Here is a 13994-nt window from a genome sequence, read left to right as displayed (position 1 = left end):
ATTTTAGAAACAGAGGGTAAAATAGACATTGAAAAAATACATCAATCACCTAATGAAAGGGACCCTAAAATCAAAATGCCAAGAAATATAGTGGCCAAGTTCAAGAACTATCAGACAAAGGAAAAAATACTGGAAGCTGCTGGAAAAAAGCAATTCAGATATGGAAGAGCCAAATTAGGATAACCCAGGATCTAGCAGCATCCACATTAAAAGAACAAAGGGCATGGAACATGATATTCCGAAAGGCGAAGAAACTTGGTATGCAGCCAAGAATAACTTACCCAGCAAAAATGAGCATCATTTTCCAGGGAAGAAGATGAACATTTAACGAAATAAATGAATTCCATCTATTATTGATGAAAAAAACAGACCTACATAAAATGTTTGATCTTCAAATACAGAACTCAAGAGGTTTCTAAAAAGGTAAAAAAGAAATCTTGAGAACTATACTTCTGCCATAAAAATATGAAAAGAACATATGTATAATTTGTCCTAGAAACTAGAGGTGGAAAGGAAATTATATCATAAAAAAGTGTAAAATGGTGGTACTATATCTCATGAAGAGGCAAAGGTAACCTATTATATCTGAGAGAAAGAAAGGAGCAGATAAACATAGTGTGTATCAATAGACATATTTGATTTATGGTGAAATTTCTTCCACTTCATTCAAAAGTGAGAGGGAAGGAGTAAGCTAAGGGGAAGGGAATACAGAAATTGTGAGGAAAAGGGGTAAAATAAGGGGAGGAAATTTAAGGTGAGGGAGGGATACTAAAAAGAGAGGTCTATGAAAAGCAAGTGGTGTTCACATGTTTAATACTGGGGAGGGGGGTAAGAGGGAAGGAAAGAAGAAAAGCATAAGCAGGGGTTAATAGGATGGCAGGCAATATAGAATTGGTCATTCTAAGCATAAATGGGTATGGGGTAAACTCTCTCATAAAGAGGAAGCAGTTAGCAGACTGGATTAAAAGTCAGAATCCTACTATATGTTGTTTACAGGAAACACACCTGAAACAGGGTGATACATTCAAACTAAAAGTAAAAGGGGTGGAGCACAATCTACTATGTTTCAGGCAAAGCCAAAAAAGCAGGGGTAGCCATCCTCATCTCAGTTCAAGTAAAACAAAAATTGATCTAATTAAAAGAGATAAGGAAGGGCATTATATCCTGCTAAAGGGTAGCATCAATAATGAAGCAGTATCAATATTAAACAAATACACACCAAGTGGTACAGCATCTAAATTCTTAAAAGAGAAATTAAGAGAGCTACAAGAAGAAATAGACAGCAAAACTATAATAGTAGGAGATCTCAAACTTGCACTCTCAGAATTAGATAAATCAAACCACAAAATAAATAAGAAAGAAGTCAAAGAGGTAAATAGAATACTAGAAAAGTTTGATATGATAAACCTTTGGTGAAAGCTAAATGGAGACAGAAAGGAGTATTCTTTCTTCTCTGCAGCTCATTGAACCTATACAAAAATTGATCATATACTAGAGCATAAAAACCTCAAAATCAAATGCAGTAAGGCAGAAATAGTAAATGCATCCTTTTCAGACCACAATGGAATTAAAATTACATTTAATAAAAAGCCAGAGGAAAATAGACCAAAAAATAATTGGAAACTTAATAATATTATAGTAAAAAATGATTGGATAAAACAGCAAATCATAGACATAATTAATAACTTCACCCAAGAAAATGACAATAATGAGACATCATACCAAAATGTGTGGGATACAGCCAAAGCAATAATAAGGGGAAGTTTTATATTTATATAGGCCTACTTGCATAACATAGAGAAATGGAGTGACAACGAATTGGGCTTACAACTAAAATTGCTAGAAAAGGAACAAATTAAAAACCCCCATACAAATGCAAAACTTGAAATTCTAAAAATAAAAGTTGAGATTAATAAAGATGAAATTAAAAAAAAAAAACTTTTGAATTAATTAATAAAACTAAGAGTTGGTTCTATGAAAAAAACCCAACAAAATAGACAAACCCTTAGTAAACCTTATTAAAAAAAGGAAAAAGAAAAAGGAAATTGTTAGTCTTGAAAAGGAAAAAGGAGAGCTCACCACTAATGAAGAGGAAATTAGAACAATAGTCAGGAGCAACTTTGCTGAACTTTATGCCAATATATTCGGTAACTTAAATGAAATGGAAGTATACCTTCAAAATTATACCTTGCCCAGATTAACAGAGTAAGAAGTAAGTAGTCAAAATAGTCCAATCTCAGGAAAAGAAATAGAACAAGTTATTAACCAAATCCCTAAGAAAAAATCCCCAGGACCAGATGGATTTACATGTGAATTTTACCAAACATTTAAAGAACAATTAGCCCCAATGTTATATAAACTATTTGAAAAAATAGGGGATGAAGGAGTCCTAACAAATTCCTTTTATGACACAGACATGGTACTGATACCTAAACCAGGTAAATCGAAAACTGAGAAAGAAAATTATAGACCAATTTCCTTAATCAATATTGATGCTAAAATCTTAAATAAGATATTAGCCAAAAGACTCCAGAAAATCATCCCCTGGATAATACACTATGATCAATTAGGATTTATACCAAGAATGCAGGGCTGGTTTAATATTAGGAAAACTATTAGTATAATTGACCATATTAATACTCAAATTAATAAAACATATGGTTATCTCAATAGATGCAGAAAAAGCATTTGATAAAATCCAACATCCATTCCTACTAAAAACTCTTGAGAGTATAGGAATAAATGGACTATTCCTTAGAATTATCAGGAGCATATATTTAAAACCGTCAGTAAACATCATATGTAATGGAGATAAACTGGAACCTTTCTCAGTAAGATCAAGAGTGAAACAAGGTTGCCCGCTATCACCATTATTATTCAATATAATACTAGAAACACTAGCCTTGGCAATAAGAACCAAGAAAAAGATTCAAGGAATTAGAGTAGGAAATGAGGAAATCAAACTATCACTCTTTGCAGATGACATGATGGTATACTTAGAGAACCCCAAAGACTCTGCTAAAAAGATATTAGAAATAATTCAGAATTTTAGCAAAGTTGCAAGATACAAAATAAATCCACATAAATCCTCAGCATTTTTATACATTACCAACAAAATCCAACAGCAAGAGATTCAAAGGGAAAATCCATTCAAAATAACCATCGATAGTATAAAACATTTGGGAATCCATCTGCCAAAGAATAGTCAGGAATTATATGAGCAAAATTATAAAACACTTGCCAAAAAATAAAGTCAGATTTAAATAATTGGAAAGACATTTAGTGTTCTTGGATAGGCCGAGTGAATATAATTAAGATACTCCCTAAACTAATCTATTTATTTACTGCTATACCAATCAGACTCCTAAGAAACTATTTTAATGACCTAGAAAAAATAACAACAGAATTCATATGGAACAACTAAAGGTCGGGAATTTCAAGGGAAGTAATGGAAAAAAATATGAAGGTGGTCTGATCTAGAACTATATTATAAAGCAACAGTCACCAAAACCATTTGGTATTGGCTAAGAAATAAACTAGTTGATCAGTGCAATAGGTTAGGTTCACAGGGCTAGACAATGAATAAAAATAGCAATCTAGTATTTGACAAACCCAAAGATCCCAACTTTTGGGATAAGAATTAATTTTTTGACTAAAACTGGAAATTAGTATGGCAAAAACTTGGCAAAGATGCACATTTAACACTACATACTCAGATAAGATCAAAATGGGTCCAAGATTTAGGCATAAAGAATGAAATCATAAATAAATAGGAGGAACATAGGATAGTTTATCTCTTGGATTTGTGGAGGAGAAAGGAGTTTGTATCCAAGGGAGAACTAGAGACCATTATTGATCACAAAATAGAAAATTTTGATTACATAAAATTAAAAAGTTTCTGCAGAAACAAAACTAATGCAAATAAGATTAGAAGGGAAGTAACAAATTGGGAAAACATTTTTACAGTTAAAGGTTCTGATAAAGGCCTCTTCTCCAAAACATACAGAGAATTGACTTTAATTTATAAGAAATCAAGCCTTTCTTCAATTGATAAATGGTCAAAGGACATGAACAGGCATTTTTTAGATGATAAAATTAAAACTATTTCCACTCATATGAAAGTGTTCCAAATCACTATTGATCAGAGAAATGCAAATTAAGATAACTCTGAGATATCATTACACACCTGTCAGATTGGCTAAGATGACAGGAACAAATAAACAATGAATGTTGGAGGAGCTGTGGGAAAACTGGAACACTGCTGCATTGTTGGTGGAGTTGTGAAAGAATCCAATCTTTCTGGAGAGCAATCTGGAATTATGCCCAAATAGTTAACAAAATGTGCATACCCTTTGACCCAGCAGTGCTACTATTGGGATTATATCCCAAGCAAATACTAAAAAAGGGAAAGGGACATGTATGTGCCAAAATGTTTGTGGCAGCCCTTTTCATAGTGGCTAGAAACTGGAAAATGAATGGATGCCCATCAACTGGAGAATGGTTAGGTAAATTATGGTATATGAATGTTATGGAATATTATTGTTCTGTAAGAAATGACCAACAGGAGGAATACAGAGTGGACTTGGAGAGACTTACATCAACTCATGCTGAGTGAAACGAGCAGAAATAGGGGATTATTATACACTTCAACAATGATACTGTATGGAGGATGTATTCCGATGGAAGTGGATATCTTCAGCATAGAGAAGAGCTAATCCAATTCCAGTTGATCAATGATGGACAGAATCAGCTACATCCAGAAAAGGAACCCTGGGAAATGAGTGTAAATTGTGAGCATTGTTTCTTTTTGTTTTGTTTTCTTTTCTTTTCTTTTCTTTTTCTTCCCAGATTATTTTTATCTTCCAACTACAATCCTTCCTTTGCAACAAAAACAACAAAAACATTTGGTTCTGCATATATATATATATATATATATATATATATATATATATATATATATATATATATAGTACCTAGGATATACTATGAGATATTTAATATGTATGGGAATGCCTGCCATCTAGGGGAGGGGGTGGAGGGAAGGAGGGGAAAAATTCGGAATAGAAGGGAGTACAAGGGATACTGTTGTAAAAAAAAAATTAACTATGCATATATACTGTCAAAGAAAATGTTATAATTATAAAAATTAATTTTAAAAAATAAAAAAAATTTAAAAAGATAATATCATATATATATATATATATATATATTATCCTCTGATCAAGAAAAACAATAACAACAATTACAAATTTACATTAGTCTACACATTATTTATTTGTTTGTTTTTAATAAATATTATTTTATGAATCATGTTGGGAGAGAAAAATGAGAATAAAAGGGAAAAACCATGGGAAAGAAAAACAAACAAACAAACAAAAAAAAAAAAAAAAAAAAACAGAAACATAGAATGTATTGATTTACATTCAGTCTCCACAGTTCTTTTTCTAGATACAGATATAATTTTTGTCCAAGGTCTATGGGGATTGCTTTAGATCACTGAGCCACTGAGAACCAAGTTGTTCACAGCTGATCATTGCATATACTTGCATTGTACAAAGGATTTCTTATTCTGCTTCTTTTTATCAGCATCAATTCATGGATATCTTTTCAGGCCAACCTAAAATCAACTTGTTCATCATTTTTATAGGATACTGGTATTTTATTATTTTCATGTACCATAACTTATTTAGTTATTCCCTACCTGATTAGCTTCTGTTCATTTCAAATTATTTACTACCATAAAAGGAACTGCTACAAACTTTTTGCACAGGTTGGTCCTATTATCTCCCATTATTTCCTTGGGATACAGACAGTTATGGTACTGCTGTGTCAACGGGTATGCAATTTGTTAGCCCTTTGGGCATAGTTCCAAATTGCTCTTCTATAATGTCCATTCTACCTCTCTGGAGTATCTCAGGATCAGTCAGAGAACGATCAATCAAAGTCCATGGTCTTTAGGGGGAGAAGTAAAGGAGGCAGGCAATCTTCCATCCAGCTTGCCAAAGATGTATCCTGGATTCTGGACTCAGGAATCTCCAGCTTCTCTCCTCCTCTTCTGCAGCCAAATTACCCTGACCTCCCTCCCTCAGCCCTCCAAACTTTGCCCACATTTACCTCACCACCAAACATTCAGCAAGCACCAGTCATGAGGAGAGCCACCACATTACCATATCATCTAAGTATATGTTTATAGAGCCATTATCTCACAGCAAATAGATAATTAGCCTTAAGTGCCCTGCTGTCTGATTCAAGAACACATTTTCAGAGTTTCAGCACTCTACACTCTCCAGAATGGTTGGATCATTTTACAGCTCCAATAGGAATGCAACAGTGTCCCAAATTTTCCATATCCCTCTCAAAATTTATGATTTTATTTATCTTAGAGGTGGGAGGTGTTACTTCAGAGTTGTTTTAATTTGCATTTCTCCAAGCAACAGTGATTTAGAGAATTTCTTATGTCTATAGATAGTTTTAATTTTATGATCTGAAAGTTGTTGTTATACTTTGACCATTTAACAAGTCAGGAATGAATAACATTCTTACAAATTTGGCATACTTTTTATGTATTTTAGAAATGACACTATTTTCAGAAATACTGGGTATAAAAATTTTCCCAGGTTTTTTTTTTTTGAAATAGTGAGTTCTTATAACAGAAGCTGGAGTTTGGGAGTTTATCAAATATTAGATTACTATACTTATTGAATTTTGTTTTGTGTGTATCTAATCTATTTCAGTCATCCACTGCTCTATTTTTAATTAATACTAAGTGGTTTTTGATGACTGCTGCGTTATAATATAGTTTTAGGTCTGCTACTGTTAGGCTATCATCCTTTGTAGGTTTCTTTGGTTTTTTTTTTCCATTAATTCTCTTAATATTCTTTTTTTAGTACAACTATTAATTTAAAATTTTTTTGACGTTATATATGCATGAGTTATTTTTTTATAACATTATCCCTTGTATTCATTTTTCCAAATTATCCGCTCCCTCCCTCTACTACCTCCCCTTGATGACAGGCAATCCCATATATTTTACATGTGTTACAATATAACCTAGATACAATATATGTGTGTAATACCATTTTCTTGTTGCACATTAAGTATTAGATTGCAAAGGTATAAGTAACCTGGGTAGATAGACAGTAGTTCTAACAGATTACATTCACTTCCCAGTGTTCCCTCTCTGGGTGTAGTTGTTTCTGTCCATCATTGATCAACTGGAAGTGAGTTGGATCTTCTTAATGTTGAAGATATCCATTTCCATCAGAATACATCTTCATACAACATTGAAGTGTACAGCGATCTTCGGTTCTATTCATTTCACTCAATATCAGTTTATGTAAGTCTCTCCAAGCCTCTCTGCATTCCCCTTGCTGGTCATTTCTTACAGAGCAATACTATTCCATAACCTTCATATACCATAATTTACCCAACCATTCTCCAATTGATGGACATCCATTCATCTTCCAGTTTCTGGCCAATACAAAAAGAGCTGCCATAAATATTTTGGCACATATAGGTCCCTTTACCCACCTCAGTATTTCTTTGGGATATAAGCCCAATAGCAGCAATGCTGGATCAAAGGGAATCCACAATTTGATAACTTTTTGGGCATAGTTCCAAATTGCTCTCCAGAATGGTTGCATTCTTTCACAACTCCACCAACAATGTATTAGTGTCCCAGTTTTCTCACATCCCCTCCAACATTCATCACTATTTGTTCCTGTCATCTTAGCCAATCTGAGAGATGTGTAGTGGTATCTCAGACTTGTGTTAATTTGTATTTTTCTGATCAGTAGTGATTTGAAACACTCTTTCATATGAGTGGATATTATTTCAATATCATCATCTAAGAATTGTCTGTTCATATCCTTTGCCCATTTATCAATTGGAGAATGGTTTGATTTTTATAAATTAGGGTCAGTTCTCTATATATTTTGGAAATGAGACCTTTATCAGAACCTTTAACTATAAAAATATTTTCCCAATTTGTTACTTCCCTTCTAATCTTATTTGCATTAGTATTGTTTGTACAGAAACTTTTTAGTTTGATGTAATCAAAACCTTCTATTTTGTGATCGATAATGATCTCTAGTTCTCCTCTGGTCATAAATTCCTTCCTCCTCCACAGGTCTGAGAGGTAGACTATTCTGTGTTCCTCTAATCTATTTATTTTCTTATTCTTTAAGCCTAAGTCATGGACCCATTTTGATCTTATCTTGGTATATGGTGATAAGTGTGGATCCATATCTAATTTCTGCCATACTAATTTCCAGTTTTCCCAACAGTTTTTTTCCAAATAATGAATTTTTATCCCTAATGATGGTATCTTTGGGTTTGTCAAAGACTAGATTGCTATAGATGTACCCTTTCTTGTCCTTTGTATCTAATCTGTTCCACTGATCAACTGGTGTATTTCTTAGCCAATACCAAATGGTTTTGGTGACTGCTGCTATATAATATAGCTTTAGATTAGGTACACCTAGACCACCTTCATCTGACTTTTTTTTTCATTAGTTCCCTTGCAATTCTCGACCTTTTATTCTTCCATATGAATTTTGTTGTTATTTTTTTCTAGGTCATTAAAATAGTTTCTTGGGAGTCTGATTGGTATAGCAATGAATAAATAGATTAGGTTGGGGAGTATTGTCATCTTTATTATATTCACTCAGCCTATCCAAGAGAACTGAATGTCTTTCCAATTATTTAAATCTGACTTTATTTTTGTGGCAAGTGTTTCTTAATGTTTCTCATATAATATCTGACTATTCATTGGTAGATGGATTCCCAAATATTTTATGCTCTCAACATTTGTTTGAAATGGAATTTCTCTTTGTATTACTTGCTGTTGCATTTTGTTGGTGGTATATAAAAATGCTGAGGATATATGTGGATTTATTTTGTATCCTGCAACTTTGCTAAAATTCTGAATTATTTCTGATAGCTTTTTAGCAGAGTCTTTGAGGTTTTCTAAGTATACCATCATGTCATCTGCAAAGAGTGATAATTTGATTTCCTCACTTCCTACTCTAATTCCCTGAATCTCTTTCTCGTATCTTATTGCCTAGGCTAGTGTTTCTAGTGCTATATTGAATAATAATGGTGATAATATGCAACCTTGTTTCACTCTTGATATTACTGGGAATGGTTCCAGTTTATCTCTGTTACATATGATGTTTACTGACAGTTTTAAATGTATGCTCCTGATTATTCTAAGGAATAGTCCATTTATTCCTATACTCACAAGAGTTTTTAGTAGGAATGGATGTTGGATTTTGTCAAATGTTTTTTCTGCATCTATTGAGATGATCATATGATTTTTATCAATTTTATTGTTCCTATGGTCAATTATACTAATAGTTTTCCTAATATTAAACCAGCCCTGCATTTCTGGTATAAATCCCACTTGGTCATAGTGTATTATCTTGGGGATGATTTTCTGAAGTCTTTTTGCTAATATCTTATTTAAGATTTTAGCATCAATATTCATTAAGGAGATTGGTCTATAATTTTCTTTCTCAGTTTTCGATCTACCTAATTTAGGTATCAGTACCATGTCTGTGTCATAAAAGGAGGTTGGTAGGACTCCTTCATCTCCTATTTTTTCAAATAGTTTATATAGCATTGGGGCTAATTGTTCTTTAAATGTTTGGTAGAATTCACCTGTAAATCCATCTGGTTCTGGGAATTTTTTTTTCCTGGGGAGTTGATTAATAGCTTGTTCTATTTCTTTTTCTGAAATGGGGCTATTTAAGCAATTTATCTCCTCCTCTGTTAATCTAGGAAGCCAGTATTTTTGGAGGAAGTCATCCATTTCACTTAAGTTATCAAATTTATTGGCATAAAGTTCGGCAAAGTAACTCCTTATCATTTCTCTAATTTCCTCTTCATTGGTGGAAAGATGCCCCTTTTCATTTGTAAGACTAGCAATTTGATTTTCCTTTTTTCTTTTTCTGATCAAATTTACCAAAGTTTTATCTGTTTTATTGGCTTTTTCATGAAACCACTCTTGGTTTTATTTATTAATTCAATAGTTTTTTTTACTTTCAATATTATTGATTTCTCCTTTATTTTTTTGTATTTCAAGTTTGATTTTTGTTGGGGGTTTTTAATTTGGTCTTTTTTCTAGCTTTTTAAGTTGCAGGCCCCATTTATTAATCTTCTCTTTCTCTATTTTGTTCAAATAAGCCTCTAAAGATATAAAATTTCCCCTTATTACCACTTTAGCTGCATCCCACAGATTTTGGTATAATGTCTCATCATTGTCATTATCTAGGGTGAAATTATTAATTGTTTCTATAATTTGCTGTTTCACCCAGTCATTCTTTAAGATGATATTATTCAGTTTCCAATTACATTTTGGTCTATTTACCCCTAACTTCTTACTGTATGTAGCATTTATTGCATTGTGATCTGAGAAGAAGACATTTTTTACTTCTGCCTTCCTACATTTAATTTTGAGATCTTCATGTAATAATATATGGTCAATTTTTGTATAGATTCCATGAACTGCTGAGAAAGTATATTCCTTTCTATTGCCATTCAGTTTTGTCCAAAGGTCTATTCATACCCAGTTTTTCTAATGTTCTATTTACTTTTTAAATTACTTTCTTATTTGTTTCGTGGTTTGATTTATCTAGATCTGAGAGTGCAAGGTTGAGATCTCCCACTATTGTAGTTTTTTGTCTATTTCTTCTTACAACTCTTTTAAATATTCTTTTAGAATATTAGATGCTATACTACTTGGTGCATATATGTTTAGTATTGATATGGCTTCATTGTTTATGCTACCTTTTAGCAGGATATAGTTTCCTTCCTTATCTCTTTTAATTAGATCAACTTCTGCTTTTGCTTGATCTAAGGAAGGCTACCCCTACTTTTTTGGCTTTACCTAAACATAAAAGATTCTGCTCCAACCTTTTACCTTTACTCTGTATGTATCTCCCTGATTTAAGTGTGCTTCCTGTAAACAACATATTGTAGGGTTCTGACTTTTGATCTAGTCTGCTATCTGTCTCTGTTTGATGGGAGAGTTCATCCCATTCACATTTACAGTTAAAATTACTAATTCTGTATTTCCTGCCATCATATTATCCCCAGGATATGCTTTTTCCCTTGACCCCCTGAATCCCTTTCCTGACATTTAATTTATAGACCCCACTTGTGATGCACAGCCCTCCCTTTTTTAGTATCCCTCACCCCTCCTTCCAAGTCCCTTCCCTTATTCCCTTTTCCTTTTTCCTTTTCCTCTCCCCCGTTTTAATGAAGTGAGAGAGAATTCAATGAAAAATAAATATAGCAATTATTTACTCTTTGAGCCTCTTTTGATGAGAGTAAGATTCACACAATGTTTCTCCCCCTCTCTAAATTCCCTCAGATATGGTATATTTTCTATGCCTCTTGCTGGGATGTAGTTTCCCTCTTTTTATCACTCCTTTCCCTTTTTCTGATAATATCCTCTTCCCTTTACTAATTCCCCCTTTTTTATATCAGTAAAATCAATTTATCCATGTGGACTTTCTATATATCCACGAGAGATACAGTTCTCAAGAGTTCTGTTTACCTTTTTCTGTTTCTCTTCAGTCTTGTGGATGTAGATCAATTTTTTAAGTCTGTTTTGTTTTTCTTAGAAACAAATGGAATATCTCTGTTTCATTGAATGACCATCTTCTTCCATGGAAAAAAATGCTAAATTTAGCTGGGTAGTTTATTCTTGGTTGCAATCCTTGATCTTTTGCCTTTTGGAATATCAGGTTCCAGGCCCTGCAATCTTTTAATATGGAGGCAGCCAGACATTGAGTGACCCTTATTGTGGCAAGTTGGTATTTAAATTGTTTTTTTTTCTAGCTGCTTCCAAGATTTTCTCCTTTGTGTGGTAATTCTGCAGCTTAGCCACAATATTCTGTGGTGTTCTTTTTTTATGGTCTTTTTCAAGAAGGAGTTCGACAAATTCTTTCGATGCCTATTTTCCCTTCTGTTTCTATTATCTCTAGACAGTTCTCTTTAATGATTTCCTGTAAAATAGAATCTAGGCTCTATTTTTGGTCATAGTTTTTGGGAAGTCCAATGATCCTCAGATTATCTTTCCTAGATCTACTTTCCAGATCTATAGATTTTCCCAGTAAGTATTTGGCATTATTCTCCAGCTTTTCATTTTATTTTATTTTATTTTTTGGCTGATTTTTGGGTTCTCAATGAATCATTCATTTCTATTTGCTCCATCCTGATTTTTAAGGAGTTAATTTCTTCATTCACATTTTTTTAGTTATTTTTGTATATGCCCAATTGAGTTTTTAAATGAATTATTTTGCTCTATTGAATTTTTTTTCCATTTCCCTAATTTTTTTCTTAAAGAATTATTTTCTTTTTCCAATTCAGAAATCCTATTTTCTTGAGATTTTTTTATCTTTTCCAATTCAGAAATCCTACTTTCCTGTGATTTTTTAACCTTTTCTAATTCACAAATTTTGTTTCCCTGAATCTCCTGTGAATTCTTTATTTTTTCCAACTCAAAATTCAGAATGTTGTTATTCTCTATCATAGCTTCTCTTTCCTTTCCCCATTTTTCTTCAAACTCTCTTAATTTTTGAATAGTCTCTTCTAGGGTAGAGTTATGTGATGGGGGGTAGGTATAGTTCCCCTTTAGGCTGTTATCTGCTGCCTCTCTGCTATTAACTTCCTCGGGGTTGGATAACCGCTCTTTCTCTGTGTAGAAAGAATCAATAGGTCTTCTTGGCTTTTTATTCATGGTTAAAAAATATTTTGGGGTCTGTCCCTGGGGTAAGAAGTTTATTTATTTATTTCTTTACCAGATTCCTCCAAGACCTTATGGATGCAGTGGCTCCTGCACCTGAGCTAAGAGAGAGCTCTGGGAGAGAGTTCCCCACCCCCTGGAAGTGCCTCAGAGGTGATTAGTACAGCTGCACTTTGAGTGCTCTGTGTGTCCTAGCGACTTCCCTGAGGTTTAAGACTGAACAGTAAAGGCGACACTAAGCCCAGCCAATGTGTCCTGTGGGGCGTGGATGTCAGCAGCTGTGGTGAAAAGCCCCTGCGCCCATACTGGAAGTGTCTGCCCAGAAACTGCAGTCCCTGTTTCAAAGGTTCCACTTCTCTGGGACTTCCATAGCTGAGTTCCACAGCCTCCAGCCGAGCCAGGCACTGTATGAATTAGATGTTGCCTTGGGCTGTGTCCACGCCTTTCAAGCTCTTAACTACCCCCAGGTGAAGCCCCGGGCAGCCGAAGCCGGGCACACTGCAGTGCTGAGATCTGTTAGGTCACTTCTGGATTGGGGTGGTTCTAGTATCTGGTTTTATATCTTAAAGTGGCTTGATTTCTCTTCTGATCTGCTGTTTTATAAGCAGAGAAGAGCTAACAGCCTGTGCCATATTCCTTTATTTCAGTGGCTTCTCTGATCCCAGAACCCTCCCCAGCATGATCAGCGCAATGTGCTAGCACCCATCTCTCTGTGCTGGCCTTTTTTTTTTTTTTTTTTTTCCTCCCTTGGGAACCGACCTTTTCTGTTGAAACTCCAGATTCTCTTCAGCTGGTAAGTTGTGCTTCCAGACCTTGTGGTTTCTATCAGAGCAGCGTTATTTTTGAGGCTGATTTAACTAATTGGTAATGAGTGAAGAAGGGAGCTCACAAAATCATGTGTATCTTCTCCGCCATCTTGGCTCCACCTCCATCAATTCTCTTAATAGTCTTAAGCATTTTTTCTACCAGAAGAATTTTGCTATTATTTCTTTTAGGTATATAAAATAATTTTGACAGTTTAATTAGTATGGCATTGAACAAGTAGAACAATTTGGAAAGAATAGTAATTTTCATATTAACCAGACCTACTCATGAGCAAGTGATATTTTTCCAATTGTTTAGATATAATTTTATTTGTATGAGACATAACTGTATTTAAGTTCATATAGTTTCTGGGTTTATCTTGTCAGGTAGACACTCAAAGATTTTATTTTATCTACAGATATTTTAAATGGAATAGAAT

At 33.7% G+C, this 13994-nt stretch overlaps 2 long non-coding RNA genes across 2 annotated transcripts in view; both read left to right on the top strand.

Moving 5' to 3' along the window:
• LOC141549429 (uncharacterized) overlaps window positions 1-13994 on the top strand; it is a 341126-nt gene that overhangs the window by 203720 nt on the left and 123412 nt on the right. The window lies entirely within an intron of this gene.
• LOC141554057 (uncharacterized) lies at window positions 274-13511 on the top strand. Its single transcript, XR_012485769.1, has 3 exons — window positions 274-423; window positions 12810-12904; window positions 13399-13511. It is a non-coding gene; the product is annotated as an uncharacterized LOC141554057 (long non-coding RNA).

The sequence above is a fragment of the Sminthopsis crassicaudata genome, chromosome 1, assembly GCF_048593235.1.
Source record: "Sminthopsis crassicaudata isolate SCR6 chromosome 1, ASM4859323v1, whole genome shotgun sequence".
Taxonomy (NCBI): domain Eukaryota; kingdom Metazoa; phylum Chordata; class Mammalia; order Dasyuromorphia; family Dasyuridae; genus Sminthopsis; species Sminthopsis crassicaudata.
The sequence above is the reverse complement of the archived record's forward strand: the minus strand, read 5'-3'. Positions and strand labels throughout refer to the sequence as shown.